Below are 17,363 nucleotides of genomic sequence, written 5' to 3' on the forward strand. Positions count from 1 at the left end.
ACATTGACATAACCACAACTTTCCATCTATTCATTTAATGGTTGAAAACCAAGAGGCTTTCATTCAAAAGGTCCACCAAAGACGTAAATTTTAAATAAAGGGCAAACTATGATATGAAAATCTGAAATAAAAATGATCATCAATCAGACAGCACACCGTGGTTAAAATTGAAGGCTTCAAGTGATTTTTTTACGGGTGAATTTTTTAGTGATTGGGTATCTACATTGGGTATCTACGATTTAGTGATTCACTATTCCCATCGGTACTACCTCTCTCCTCAAAAATAAAAAAGTGTCAAAGATAAAGAAATTCTTGAAATTTTTCTGAGAAATGTGGTGTGTATTTTATTTTGCATTTGATTAAGCTCTCGATGCATATTATTCTTGTGAAGTATGTTGGTAGATCCCACTCAATCATAGAGAACAAATCATAAGGATATCCAACGAAATAGGCATCAAAATATTTAGATTATTAATATTTTTACCTGATAAAATTGGAGGTTATTATCACTTATTATCATTTTATAATACTATAGTCTTCTATGTTAATATGCCCATTTTCCACTTTGTTTTCAACTATTCCTAGACCACAAAATCTCTTGTTTTGAAGCTGGGTTAGCTAGGAGCTTGCTTTCCTTTTGCCCAACTCCCTGAAAACAGTTTTTGACCTGCATGTGTTAAGCATATAGCTATGTTCCTTCTGAGCCAGGATCAAATTCTTATTTTGACATTGATTGGATGTAGCTGCGGTAGAACCTAGTGAACTGGTGTGGGGGAGGGGGTTGGGGAACGTCAACTGTGATAGTTGTCTGCGATTGGGACAGTGACTGTTGTTGATGGGGATGACAACCGTAATAATTGGTGTCAACGTTGATGACTACTATGACGATGGTCACTAAAAGGACAATGACCAAGATGGTAGTGTCGAATACTATGTGTTGCCTGTGTCTCGTTCAATATTCACTGATACAGTTTATTTTCATTATACTGAACATGTGATTTTTATGCCTAACCCTACCTTGAATAACTTTACTTACCAACATTGACTAAATAAAAGTAATTCAAAAGTCAATTTTTTTGAAAAGAATAAGTCAATTATAGAAGACAAAACTTATTTGAACATATCATTGGTTTAAGATTTAGAAAAAGAATGAATAATAAATAAAATAAGTAAGATATATAACATCAAAATAATAAGAAAACATCATTAAGGGAAGCTGAGCTAGAAAACAGAAGAATAAATAAGAGAATAAAATTGAGGATATCCATTGAATAGGATAAACATTTCAAGACAAGGAAAGATATGAAGGGAAAAAGTAGACATGAGATAAACAAAAGAGAAGAGGAGATATTGGGACACCAAAAATAAAAAATGATAGGATAAGGATAAAATAAAAAGACCAGCATCAGGGAATAACATCAGGAAAAGAAATAAGAGAATAGGAAATGATTTCTTATTTATTTTAAACATTTTTATAGCATAATTTCAGTGACTATTTGTCTACAATTGTTTTTAGGCTAAGTTTATTATCATATTTGAAAGTATCTCTGATTCTTATGTGTGAGTTATTTACATGCTGAAATTACATTAAAATTATGATGACTATTTGTGTGATTTAATTTTATTAGGTATTGATTTCATTTGTGTATTTCTATTGAGCAAATTATCTGTGTACTTGTAGGTATTGATGTCATTCGATAGAAAAATTATACATTTAAGATAGATTTCGGGGCCAACTAGGAAAGGATTTAGGTGGTCAATATTCAAGACTAATTTGGGGCTAAGCTGAGGAGAACAAGATATGCAGCTACCTAAATGATTTTAAGGTTCAAGGATGTCATATCTTCTATCATTTCATCTCAATAACGATGTAGATCACCAAATTACCAAGTTTTTTGTATTGTGGGGTCTCACAGCCACAATGGTAAGGGATATCTAAGAGACATTATTAAGTACAAGCCTAACCTGTACAAAAATCACTGAGACTTCCTTATCTTTACTATATATTATATAAAAGCCTAATTCCTAATTAGAGAGTTTTATAGAAACCTATTTCAACCTCTCTTAGATTTGACCTTAGACATATAAACCAAAACTACATTTATCATTTTTAGCTCATCTGTAAATTTAGTTTCTCAAATATAAATTTGTATAAATATTTCAATATTTTTATTTTGTTGAATATTTGAGAATTTTATGAGATCATTTAAATATTTTTACACATGGAATTTATTTATACTATCTGAAAATGTAAAATATTTCTATGCATTTTTTCATTAAAATGTTTTTTTAATTAATAGGAAGTATCTTTATTATTTTATTAAAATTAAGAGATTATAAATCTGTTTATTGAGTATACATGAAAAGTGTATTGTGTTAATAAAATGATTTAATATGTTTTCATTATTATTTTTACATTAAATAATTATAAATTTTATTGAATTAACTTTGATAGGATCCTAATTAAATATGGTAAGAATGATAATATTAACAAACTTAACTAACACTTTCTAGCATTGTTCCTAGTAACTATGTCTTCTATGCACCCAAAGACATATTTCCTACACAAGATATTGGAAATATTTTTGGCCTGAAAGCAAATCACATATTCTGCTTCTTGTTCAATATGAATTGATAAAATTTAGTTGATATAATGCACGTGCAATGCTTATAAAAATGATGACCATGAATACATGAAATAACTAAGTAAATTATGATGAGAACATAATATGATGATCACTTATAGTTAAAAATGCATTCTGAATATTTGTACTCATAGGATACTTGAGTATGACATAAAAATATCTAAAACAAACAATAGAGAATGGCCAATACCCTATTATAGCCATTACGGTGCAAACACTAAGGATTGATCATAGGTGATATTTGTGAGAACAATTCAACAAATTGATCCATATAAATTCCCAAATTATATCTTAACAAACTGTCAATCAGGTTGATCCATGTCATGCTCGTGTTAGCGCTTCATATACTTGCGACACCAAAGACATTATGTAGATGGATAGTAATACTTTGACTCTGACCTATGCGTTTCTAACCATAGGATTCAATTTTCTCTTATCTCAGATGCAACAAGAAGTTCAAAAAAGTGATTATGTGTTCAATAAAAGTATTTCTTGCACTAATTTTAATAGAATAAGAAGTTTCCGAAGGTGTTTATGCAGGCAAGAAAGCATTACCAGCTCTTGTTATAAGATGGTATTGGATCAAGGAAGAAGATGCACATAAATCCTTGTACAAGTTGGTATAACTATTGGAATAGGTGTCATCTTAGTATTTTCATCACACATCAGTACTATCTAGAATGACTGAGTAGAGTTTGGTAGCTAACCTTATCCTAAGTAATTTGGGAGTCTTACATGGATGAAAGAATACACATACACAACAATTAAGGACATTGGAGATTTCATTTGATATTTGATACACTCCTATGTATCTACTAGAGCATGAGGTATTAACTTGGTGCTCCGGCGATAGAAAATGAACCTATCTATTGGGTAAAATTTATCCATAATGAATTAATATGTATGTGGGTACATTAAATTAATGAGGTTGTTCAATAAATGTTATATGTTATTTAAGTTATGAGCTAGACTAATACACGGTCCTACAGGGTAATGCACATAAGACTTATGGGTATTAGGTGATACACTCAAAGTTATAAGGACTTTTTATGAAAATGGCTATAAGATTAAAAATAGAGGGACCCCTATTTAAGGTGTCCATCCCAGCCAGACTTTGATGCACCCTTTTCTTCTGTCCCCCTCAAAATTCTATCTCCTCATAGTCTAACTTGATGAAGAGAAGATCTAACATATCTTCAAAGAATAGTTGAAGAGATTCAAGAGGAGATGCGTTGTTCAAGTGATCATGTGGATATATTTAGAGGTTGGAGATGTGAGGCTAAAAGCTAAACATCCCAGGAACAAAGTGAGAATAGGGTATATTCCACACAAGGTTATATAATCATCACTTCATTTATAGTTGGTGTAAACTATGAGAGCACGTGGTTGTAATTCAAGAGCTCACCAGGAAGCACACCAATGAGAATACAAGTCCAATTCTCCCACAAAAAATGGATTTTTTGCTGATACCAAAGTTCATTAAAGAAACCAATTTCCTTTCCCTTTTTTTTCCATCACCATTATGGAAATATCATTTTTTCAATGTATGTTACTTTATCGGAATATATAACATCTCAATCAATGGGTGGATAGTGATCCTATGGATCTTCATTTCACTATGGATACACATGTCTCATGTGTTGCGCATGTGTTTAAAGTCATTATTCAAACATCCTTCAGGTCATTAAGTGCTCTAGTGATACCACCTCTCCCTCAAGTTTGATATATAAATAATTTTATAGAGGAGAATGAAGAAGGTAAGCACACCAATGAGGATACACATGTCTTAAGGAATTTTGGTGCCCAACTGAGAGCCTTGGTCACTTGTATCCAAGAATCAACGCAAAGACATGATCAATACATGAGGACGTAAAAATCGCTGTAAAAGAAATATAATCAAATCATGTTGGACTGTCCAATATGGTGGACTAAGAGACATGATATGTTTAATACCGCACTAGATAATCATGAATTCATTGAGCTGACGGCCATGATATATAAGTATATTAGAGGCTCTAATGACGATTTGATGGGGGACCATCTTGCTTCGAAAACTCCATTGAACCACTTCATCGAGCAAGACTCATGCATGAGACCCATCCTTTGGAGTACTCAGCCTCGTCAACGGCCACAAATGTTTGACGTTATCTTTCCTTATGTTTTCTTTGTTTAGTAGGCCTTGGATGTCGGACACATATGTGTCTTTTTTCTGTTTGTTCGCACATATTTGGACCGCTGTATCGACCTACACGTCTGCCCGTGTGTGAGCCCATGTGTGGGCGTGTTAGTGGTTTTCTCTCTCCTATTAGGGGGCCCCAATTATTCCTAATTGGGCCTTCTCCCCTTTATTTTTAAGGGGAGGCCCATATTTGCATCTATAAAAGGTGGGGCCCGCCCATAGGTAGAGAGAAGAGAAGAAAGAATGAAAAATGTGATTTTAAAGGATTTTTACTGACTTTTTTAGTGTTTTTTGAGTTTTCGTCATATTTACAAATATGTTACTACAAAGTTAGGAGAGAGAAAAACCCTAGAGTTCGCAGGAAACCGCCGCCGTCTTCACTGGGAACGGTTGCCACCGCCGCCTTGGCCGGAGTTCAGGCTGCCGATGGCCGCCAAGGCCCGCCAGGGGCCGCCCGCTGCCGCCGCAGGCGCCCGCAACCGCCTACCCAAGGCCACCGTGCCCCGCGGGCAACCTAAGACCGTCGCACCCGCGGCCGACCTGAGGCCGCTCCCCCCCCCTAGAGTCTGCCCCTCAGCCGTCCTATGGCTATTCTCTTGGTCAACCCTAGCCAACCGTGCGGCTATTCCATGGCCTCCCTTTGGATGCCCTTGCGACCGTCCACGCCGTCGGGCCTTGGTCGCCCATGTGGCCGCTCCTTCGGTTGCCTCGTGGCCGCCCCTCAACTACCCTACGGTCGCCCCTCACCCGCCTCCATGGCCGCTCCTCGCACGCCAGGCATCCAGCTTTGTCTGATCGTGGTGCCTGTCACAACTCCGTGCCTTGACGTCACCGTTCCCTATTGCTCGCTTCCCATTGCTTCCGAATTAGACAACGCTCGCGCCTAGCCCTACTGGTAAGCACATCTATTCCCCTCTCAGCGTTATATTATTTCCTTCAGTGCCTCTGAACATTTTCTCCACCGCCGGGGTTAGGTTAGTGATAGATAGGAAAAATGTCAGTGGGAATAGGTTTCTATTGGTATGATCTTGGTTGGCACTTCGAACAGTGCTCGCACAAGCGGCAATAGTCTCACTCGCACCGTACGCCCTCAACCCGTTGTCCAGGTAATCAGGAGCCTAGTGGCATTCCCAGGTCACATTTACCGTAGCCTAGTGGTCGTTGGTGTCTGTCGATGTCGGATTTATACTTCTCAGTGATTTTATCGTTGCATCATCACTTGCATTACATTTACGTTAGTCGTATCTACTATGTTACATGATTGCGCTCCCCCTCCCTGTGGTGTGATACGAGCTGTCCGATCTTGGCGCCCGTCATGTTACATCACGATTCAGAGATGTTGTCTAACTTCCACTACATAATAGGGACATTTTATAGAGCCACAAACATTTTTTGTGGTTTAATATTGTAAAATTTGTGCAAGTCCTCGATATTTTTAAATAATGGATGAGGCATCTAGATACCATTCAACACTAATTTTCCATGTCCACTTTCTTCACCTCAGGGAGAAACTTGACCTCTAGGCAAGTGTCATTGGTCTGGAAAGCCCATAAAGGTTTGAAATCTATTAAAGTATGGAAACTTGAGATAAATTTTTTTGCATATAACACATCTTCGATTCTTGACCATTTCAATGAGGTTTCAGCCCTAGATCCTAGCTTCCATAGAGATACCGTGGTTTTTTGTGCGATGACTAGTACTTCATGGGGACATGGATCTATCCACTATAAGCCTTGAAGAAGAAGATTGACTCACTAAAATCATTTATGCCCCCTACCTAAGGAAAGGTAACGATGAGTTCCCGTGCCAACTGAACAGATTGAAACTTTCATCAAGCTTGAGAAGAAGTATAGTGATCCAATGATCTGATAGCAGGCATGCATTTACTTATATAGTTACCTCCACTTGCTTCACTTGCACAATATTTTGTTTCTATCAATGGGCTGATAAACTAAAAAATTAAGGTTATATTACGTCATTGGTGGTTTTGAGCTTAATAAATAAATTGCTGTCAAATTGATACTCATGCGCCTAGCTAGCGGTAAATATGGGCCGTTACATTAGGGAATGGAAATTTAGGATTTAATTCTCTTCAGATAGTTGATAACACAAAACTTATATTTTAATATGTTGATATTTATATGATTACTCACATTAACTTGGTTATATATGTATGTAATCAAGCCTAAAATGAATAAATGCATTTTTAGAACCATGTTTTGAATTTTATGAATTTTTATGGATTTTAGATGTCTTTTTTTTAGAAAATAACATTTCGTGTGAGAATATGATTTCTGAAATTATCAATGTTATATACATAAATATATAATTTTTCTAAGTTTCAATATATATTTATATTGTCTAGGGTTATACTTGATTTTATATGAATATAAGATTTTTTGGGTTTTATTAGCATCATTTCACGTGTTGTCGTTCGATTCATCGAATGACAACCAATCATTAAACCTTGTTGAAGATTAGTGTCAGCCAATTATTATAAGTGAAAATGTTATGTCATTGTGATTAGAGATGCGATAATGGCATTTACTGCCAACAAATTTTCTGTCTAATTTTTAAATCCTTTAATGATTTGGCACAATAAAAGAAGCAGCTTTTTGCAATATATGCAATGGGGAGACCGAGGCAATTGAAACCGGAAAATGCCATTTTTGTCTTTGACCAGTCAAAAGCAACAGCCCAATGAGGCACAAGACACCTGGCACCACATATATACATGATACTCAAGTGTCCTATATTAGTTAATGTTTTATTAAAAATATGTTAACGTGGCACGCGTATGTCCTTTTAATATATTTCTATAATAACGTGACACCTTGCATCCCATCTTGTTGGTACACATGATGTGGTGGGAGACATCAATCAAGGATTATGTATGGCAATCCAAGCCAATGATTGCATTGAATCCCATAATGAAGACAAAACCTTGGAAAGGACATTAGAAATATTTGGATTACATCAACATCTAGGAATCATCCAGTTTTAGGGCTTGATAGATCTGTGGGGAATCCAATCTAAGGTAAGCGTCCTCACCTTAGATTGGTTCTTTTCAACTTCACCATTAGCTTAGATCCATCTTGTCATCACATCTTAGCATAACTAAACCTTTTTCTCACATCTTAGCCCTTTTAGGTCACTGTGCCCTCATCATCTTACAATCATACCACTAAAGGGAAAATTTATTTCATCACATCTCTACTATTTTACTTAGTTTCTTATCTTCTCATCGTTACTCCCTATCGTGACTCAGTCATTCTTATCCCGTTATCATTATCTCCTATCTTCTATAATCAACTTAATCTTACAAATAGTTATCGCCTCCTCACCAAATATTTTCCTTGTCTCTCTCCCCATATTTTATATGTATCTCCCCTCATCTCATTAATCACTTTTTAAATAATATTAAATCCCTAATTATATTTCCTTTTGAAGATCATCTATACTCATCAATACCTAGATTTAATAATATGAGAAAATATTTATATTTTTATTGGTTAGACTCAAAAGCACCAATGGCAAATTAAAACCCTACATTTGAGTTTATCCATCCCTAAAATGGCAAGAGGATCTAACCATATTATGTTAAAATTTCAGTCGGATCATCCTTCTAAGTTTTCAGATATCCAGCCCTAAAACTGTACAATTATTGGATGTTGATTTGGCTAATTTTTTCTCTTTCCTCAACTCCGCCACCACTGTCACGTAGAGTTCAGGGTTTATTCTTTAGTCTCCTTGAAATTATGCCAATTATTGGCTCCAACTGGTGTCATTTCTCTTTGATCAATGATTCCCTGCACATTTTATTCTTTAGGATCATGGGGACAAACATGTCCCTGCACATAAATGAGAAAATAAAAGGTTAACTATTGTGCATAAGATGTTTCAACATGTCTGTGCTCACCATATCCACTCTCTTTTCCACCATTAATCTGTATGTGTTGCATGTACGCATGTTTTTCATGTTTATGCATTACATTGTCTTTATGAGACGTGGTTGGTGCCACAATAGTTGACTGTCCAGTGTAATAAGAAATTAATAAAGAATGATTATTCAAATAGGCTGTCATCAATCTAAGTGACAGCATTAATTCCAAATAAAATCTGCCCTTATTTCATTTGGTTACATCATGTCTGCGCATAAAAAATAAGACTACGCTACTGATGATTGGTCATTATGGCATTACAATGTGTGATACCGTAATGATGACTTTTCAGTATGATTAGCACAGTTTATTGTGAAAATCAAATTGAATAGTGACAAGTGTCTTAGAGGATGATTAAGTCTGAATAAATCACAATTAGGCTAGAAAAATGTAAAAAATAATAGTTTATGACTTATAAAATATCATTGTCCTGAATTCCAAGTCAGAAGATTCTGGAAATTTTCTAAACTAAAATACCTAACATTACTTTAAAATCCATAAAATTTAAAACAATTATAAAAACAATTTTAACAACTTAAGGCTTGATAACATTGATATATAATCAATTTAATGCAAGAAATCTAAAATATAACCGTATTAACGACCAAATATGTGTGTTATTGACAACGAATGCCCGAACTAATCACTTTTTTCCTCTCTCAGGTGTGAGGTTATACTTTTCTAGAGGGTGCACATTTGTGTAGAAGGCAATGAGCTTCTTGTTACTATGAAGTGATAATTGTGTGTCAAGAATGCCCGACTTCATGATGTTGATGTTGACAAGGGATTTCTAACCATGGTGAGTGGTGTGAGGTACAACTTCTCCTCTAGAATTTTTGTTTCATTTTTATTTTATTTTTATTTTTATTGTATTGAATTGGTTGATATGTCTATATAAGGTATTATCTTGTTTGAAAATAAATTATGTGGCCTGGTGTGCATTTGGGAAACTCCATAAGAGTTGGCAAGGTTTATATATATAACCGTCATTTGAGAAATTTGTGGCAAATATTTTTTTTTCAAAGAGAATGTAGTAGTTTAATTGCATCATTAATCTTAAAAATGAAAAAAAATGATTGTTCCTGAAACCTAAGTTATTTTTTATTTAGAGTTTGAATAAAAATACTTAATCATCCTAATAACTGTGATTTCCTAATTAGAGGTATGTTTAATTCATGACTAATATGCGTCCACTTTAAATATTTTTTAATGTTATTTTTTATCTAAAACTATTTATTCTTTCTCACAAATGAATAAAATAAGATTTCTTATTATTGCGTTTATATTCTTTTTTCCTTAAAATTTGTATAGCTTTCTTATAATTCCTACCAAGTTTATACATATTTTCTTATCAATTTATATGTATTTTAAATATTACTATCAGCTAAAAAATTAATGAAACCTATGTTATTTTGAGAGAAGAGATGGTGCAAGTTTTGTATTAAAAACCCCAAAATTTTTATTTAAAATATAAAATTATCCTATCAACACAATTGTACACAGAAATTTTATGCATGGAAAACAAAAAAGTAAAATTTTATTATAAATGTCATCTACGTTATGGCAAAGTTAAGGAGACTGTAATATTTTATATGGTTACATAATTTAATATGGAAAATCAATTTATGTCATGTTTTCTACATCATCGAACACATAATTTAATTTCCTTCTCGTTGTGATCTATTACCTGTAATTTTCAAAATTTTGATTTTAATATTATAATTATTAAATATATTAATTTTAATTTTTTTTTACTTCAAACTAACTCCTTTTTCTCATATTTGGAAATTCATTACCACTTTCATCGGTATGTGAGATTCCATTACATCACCCATATGGATCACTCATCTTATGTCATGAAATCCAGCCAACTTTTCATGTCTCCCATCATCGTTATGGCCTTCCATACTCATCATTGGTGACATCCTTATCTCCCATCATACCTTTCATGAATTTTGATGAAAAATGATTGTGGAACCCTACAAGGAGACAGAAGGGGAGGAGAGATATGGTACATAAGGGGAGGGTGAGTCATTTCCTCTTGTCTCTAGAGATGAGGATAAAATTGAAATCCTTGAGAGGGTTGTCATTCTGGGGTGTGATACTTTGGAGGATGGCCTTTGGCAGGCAGGGTATTGGGTAGGGATGATCTCAACGATGTAATTGAGATAAGAAGTAAAGCTTGGTTCGATCTGAACCTTTTGAAATGCCATTCTTTAGGTTTGTTAAAAATAAAACTTTCCATCTCCTTTATCATCGAGGGAAAATCATTTACAAAATTTATATCAATAATTGTCATATTACTTAAAAATAATCAAGTGGACGAATTGCCAATTAGAGATAACTCCTCACGCAGCATACAAGTTTGATCATTGGCTTGGGTGTAGGGGGAATCATGGTTGATGGTATGGCATTAATGTGGACACTATTCTCAGAGGTAAACCAAGTTGCAATTCAAATTTTCTTTGCCATGGTTACACATGTTGAGGTCCCTAGTTTGTATTGCAGTCATACCTTATCTTTTCACTCATATTTCCATATTTCAATGTCTTAATCACACTAAATGAAAAGTTTGAGTAGAATAAGATGTCAGAGGAAGGGGTCTTGGAAACTAAGGCCTCCTTAGAGAAAGAAACAAGGATAGTAGGGAGGGAGAGAGAGAGATGGAGGGATCGGATATAAGACCATATTGGGTCATTTAATCTAATTTCTAGAGATAATAAGAAAATTGGAGGCCCTGTGAAGGTCATCATTCATATGTGTGGTGCGTTGGACAATGGCCTTTTGTGGGACATGATCTTGGGCTTGGGTGGAGGGAGGATTCTTCGGCAACAGCAAGGTAGCTGCATCGCCACTAATGATATAGATGAATCATGGTGATAGGGACAAATTGCTGCTCCATGGCCACACACAATGAGTTCCCCATTGTGATGCTCCAATCCTCGATCTACTACTAGAAAGAGATGGAAATACTTACACATTGAGTTTTCCTTATCTCACATATGATACCCATTAATCAATGAATGAATGAATCAGTCGAATGTCAATAATAAGAGTAATCATTGTCATGATATTCAATTTCACAAAGATCATTACTATATAAAACAATACAAAACATCCCTAGTCCCTCACTTGGTTTTAGGTTATTTGTATAATCTGGAAAGGAGTCCCTCGGATATTTCGGTCTTCGAGTGATCACCCAACTAATTTTTTATCTATCATGAACCCCTGTTAATATACTTTTATCTAGTGAGAGAAGACATTTCCCCAGTGTTGATGAGGTGTTGGGTCACAGGGATACAAATAACCTACATATTTCTCTTCTATGTCATTAGACAGCCCCAAAAATTTTGTTGTGCTTCCGCTTTGTTATACCTATAATATAGACTATGAGTGCAAGAAAAAATAGGGGGAAAACTTATATATCCATATATCAGTGTCTGTGTGTGTTTGACCATAAAATAATTCAAAATCCTTGTGTTGTGAACAAAAGTTGTGGGGGGGAGGGTTAAGAAGTGCAGAAAAAAGAGGGATCCTATAGAGACTCTCTCATACTTGGAGCCTTGTCAAGGTAGAAAGGCCTTGTGGGTCCTTAAATAATTCCATTTGAACACCTATCAAACTGATACCCTGAAAATGATGAGAGTTAAACACCCATCAATTTGATGAATTACAAAAAAACCCTTCGTGGATGGCAAAACCATACCCGTGCCCATATAAATACATGCATTCTCAAATGAAAGGGTTAGTGGAAAACCTCTTCAATTCAAGACACATCAATCATCAGAGAGTAATGAATCAAGCCTCTATGGATTTGGTGGTTGAATTGTTATAAATAGGTGCATGTAATGGAAAGTCAGCCAAAGTACGACATGTGTTAATTGGACTGAGTACGTGAGTGGGAGAATTTCATGTAAAATTAACACATCAATTATATTTGTGAAAAATGCAGAGCTCGAAGTAGATAAACTGATACTGTGGGCCAGAAAATGCCATGCGATGGCCAAGATCAAATCCAAGGGGGGTAAAATAATCCTTAGTTCTTATACATCTAATGTCTCAACCTATATATTACGCAGAATGGTTGATTGTAAAATATAACTTCACATTTATCTCCAACAATTTATATAAAGTAAGAAAGAGGCTAGATAGTGATCAACTCAGCGCTCAAACTTCTAGTTTAGTGTGTTTATATTGCTCAAGTGATGCTTGTAATGAAGTTCATGAATATGTTGGGTTCTGGTGCCTTGATTGAATGATAGAAAATAGTTTTCTATGCAACAAAATCATTGATCAATTCAAAATCAATCTCTAAAGCCAAATACATCACATGTACCTTATGGGGAACTTGTCCTACCCTTCATTTGATTCCTTTGAGATTTTTTGAAGTCGTTCACATGCTTGGCCTAGAAGTATCTACGTGATGAAGTTGCTTTTAGATCTCCACTTCTTCTTCTCCAACTCTAATTGAAGTCCTTGTAGAATTTCTCACCATGAAGACTCTCTTCTTGGATGAATGTAGAAAGCTCATAAGGAAGAAAGGGGGGGTGCCCCTCCCCTATTTCTCTTTTAGTTACGACTTTTTATAAAACCCATGAAGTAAAATATAGTCACCAGCGCCCCTAAGATATTATGTGTATGCCCCTCTAGTCCCACATATCGCTATTGGGCATTGATAACATGCATATTACTATAGAAATCATCTATAATCATAAATATCTGCATCTAAATGTCCATATTTTTATTTTATCGTGCTTAAAACTGATAAAAATATCCTTTAGCGTGAAATTATGATTTTTTCAGATTTTATGGAATTTTTTTAAAAAATTTCAATTTTAGATTCATGAAGAAATTAATTTTACAAGACAAAGAATACTTATTTGGAATTACTAAAGGTGTTTGCTAATTTTTATGGATAATTTTCTATATTTTCTCAAAATTTCTCATACCAAATTCACAGAGAAATTATTTTCTGAATGTCGAATATGACATGAGTACGTGACAGCTGGAGGAGAGAGAAAATGAAGAAATCAAATGGCCATGATTCATGAAATTTTAAGCCCACAAAAGAAATCCTATATGACAGTTGGATCAACCTAAAATTTTCATGGTAGTTTCTCTTTTTTTGTGCTCTTTCCATCCATTGGTGGGATTGATAAATCGATGTCATGAAAGGGGCAAGACCACTTAAAACGTGCCCTAATCCTCGCTAGCCAAGAAGGATACATCAAGCTTTATAAGTCAAATTTTACTGTATTTCTTGAGTTAATCTACTGAGTTTCTTCTTCCCCTATTGGTATTCTTCTTGTCTGTTGCCAAAATGCCAAGCACGAATGAAATATTCATGGTCTAGGAGGAGTTATTGTGGGGAATGCATCACCTTAGTTCACGAGTGGAATCTAAAACAAAAAATAGATATGCCATCTAACATTTCTGATGTAATTTGACGTATGCCAGGATCGGACGGCTTGTATTACAACACAGATGAGAGATGATGGAACATAAATAAAAAAATGATGTAGTATTTGATTTTAAAAATATGATAAAAAATTGATTGGCACGCTAATTTAAGTACGTTGATTGATTAATGATCAGGAGGCAGACCGCCACGGTCAGGCTCCAAATGACCAGTTTGACTAACTAGACGTTATGGACGTGAGACGCACGAATGCCCAAGGGCATCCACAAACTTCGTTCCTAGTGAATTACTCGTTTCCACAAGAAAGTTCCTACCCCTCGACAATGGCGGTTAATCCTACAATTTATCAAGAAATCTGGCAATGGAGCAAAGTAGGGGAAGAGAGCACTAAAAGAAGTAACAATACAGCAAATCATGCCCCAGTAGTTCATGGAAGGTGGTAATTAGGATAGGCGCGATGGTAGTCGACGACAATTCATGGCGGATTGAGGACGAGGCAACCATGGGTACGGTGCTAGGATGCTGAATGGGTAGGCGCGAGCGGTGTTGGCATGGGCACGGGACGTATGAGGGCAAGGAGCCGGTGCAGAAAAACACCGACAATGGTAGAAGTGGTTGGTGATGACGGCGGCGGTGACAACGGTAGTGGTGGCGGCAGCGGTAACGGCAATGGCGGCGGTGGCGGCAACGATAGAGGCGGGGGAGTATCCAAGAATGTGGCCAAGAAGAATGGTTCTTGGCGGTTACTACACTGACAATGGTGGAAGGGGTCACCAGCGGTGGCAACGACATCGGCATCAGCAACGGTGACGTCGGCAGTGGTGGCAACAAGGGAGGCAGGGCAGTATTCAAGAATGTCACCAAGAAGGGTGATTATTGGCTGTTGTTGCCCCAAGAAATGGGTTCTTGGCAATGCGACCTGGTAGACGACCATCTGAGGTAAGGGGGTACCGTCAGTTGTTCTTGGCAATGCGAACAAGACGTCGATTGGATGCTTTCTTGAATGATAAGGTGATCAAGAAAATGATTTCTTGATCTGGTGCTCCCAAGAACTGACACAAGGTGGGCGCCATGACAACGGGCGATCCTCCATGGAGTGATCTCAATGTGGGAATGGCCTCACGTCGTAGGCGATTCCAACGTTCTACTTTAGAAGATGATAACTACCTCCAAGAAGAGGGCAAAAATAACCAAGGAAAACAAGAACTCAACTTTGATTCAAATTTCCCTCCAAGGCCTTCTTAGGGAGGATGCCTAAGTGGGCTGAGGTAGGGGAAAACCGTCACGTGACAAGGTTTCCCCTTAAACAACATAAATAAAATAACAATGGACACAACCGAAACATGGTGGCCAACCCGAATTGTTCAAGAAAATCAAAATACAAGAAAAGAAAAATGCATGACTCACTGTCATCGTTCATGTTGAATACTTGGAGCCGGGGTTGCGAACGTTGGCTTGAGCTGCTCGGCAAGGTTGTTGACGTCCCAAGTCCTGGGTGTTGCGATGGTCCTCCATCAATTTCTAGGACCCATTTAGATAGAATCTATTCTTACGTCTACATCTCATTCAACACTTCTATTCAGTTTTCCTTCAGGATCTTGCTTCGCCCAAGGAAGAATCAAGATCAAGAAGAGGTAAGATTTCTTTCCCCCATTTCTTCACTTAGATATTAACCTTTCAAGAGGTTCAAGCCCTAAGCACCACTACCATTCTTATCATTTGTTCAGGTGATCTGAATCTTTAGGAGAAGGTTCAGATTTTAACGCCCTTCTGCCCTTTTGCATCCTTTCTCTATTTATTAGGCATCCCATTTCTTTGTGCTTAATTTCTATTTCCTAGAACCATCAAATAGATCCACATTTTGAGGACAGTCTCCTCCCAGGGGATCGACCCCTTTCTCATTCTATACTTAATAATGATATTCCATAATCTTATATCCAATGACTCAATTAAAGTAGCATTTGATCACACCATTAATAGGCTTATCAGGCATAAAAAATGTGAATTTATTCAAGTGACTCTCTATTGTCTTCCCTACCTTGCTATGTGATCACATGGGAAAAGCCAAGTCACCAAATAAATTAAAGGGGAATTATCCAACTGCAGGAATTAAAAAAGAGCAAGCATAGATTAAGATGTCCCCAAGGATCCCAATGTGAGTGTTGGCGCTTGCATATCAATAATTACCCATCATATTCTTTTCCTATGAAATTTGGCAAACAAAATTTTACTAAACATAATAACAAAAAAGCAATAAAATTATATGTAAGGTGAGAATAGAAGTAAGAAGATGGGATAATTGAAGCGACTTTGAAAAAGTGGCATACAAACACCCTTGGAGACTGAAACGACAGGTGACAAAGACAGAAAAATTGTTTTATTTTTTGAGTTCACTTTTCTACAGTTTTGAGACTTGAATTTCCATAAATTAAATTATCATAGATAAGGTGTTATGCACCTAAATTTAGATCTTAGAACCATGGAACCCCAAAGAAAACAAAAATCTAAGATAAATATGCACCCGATTAATTCTACACCCCAAATCCATTAGAAAGCAAACATTTTTTATATCTCAATCAAGGAAGAACATGAATGCATATATTCCACTCGGTTGATATTTTCAAAAATGAATAGAAAGATTTAAAACTTTTCCTAATTTATATGAAATTTATAAATTTGCCACTTTATTGTCAAGAATATGTACCATCTTCATGCTGAGGTTTCCTTTATAGTAGTTGAACAGGGCCCCCAATCTTGAGGCAACAAGGTCAATCATCATGCTTTTATACTCCCCTACTGCATTGTAATTACTGATCAGCCATCCGATATCTGTCCGATATATGATATCGGACGACCGATATCCCATATTCAGTAAATGATAATGCGATTTCTAATACCACATATCGAACGGATATCGACACTCCTATATATAACGGATATCGGGACAGATATTGACTCAGCTAGGGACATGACAGATCTCATATGCCGTACACCGGAATCCGATATCCGAATATCAGAACTGCTATCCGGATATCGATATCCAATATCGGATATGTAGATGTCATTTTAAACTCTGAATTCTACTATCCCATATAGAAGAAACAAACCTTTGGAAGCGCATATATAATATGGGGTAATAATTTATTAAAACATTTTGGGCATTGTTTACATTTAAAATC

Source organism: Wolffia australiana, chromosome 3 (genome assembly GCF_029677425.1).
Source record: "Wolffia australiana isolate 7733 chromosome 3, ASM2967742v1".
In the NCBI taxonomy this organism is placed as follows: Eukaryota; Viridiplantae; Streptophyta; class Magnoliopsida; order Alismatales; family Araceae; genus Wolffia; species Wolffia australiana.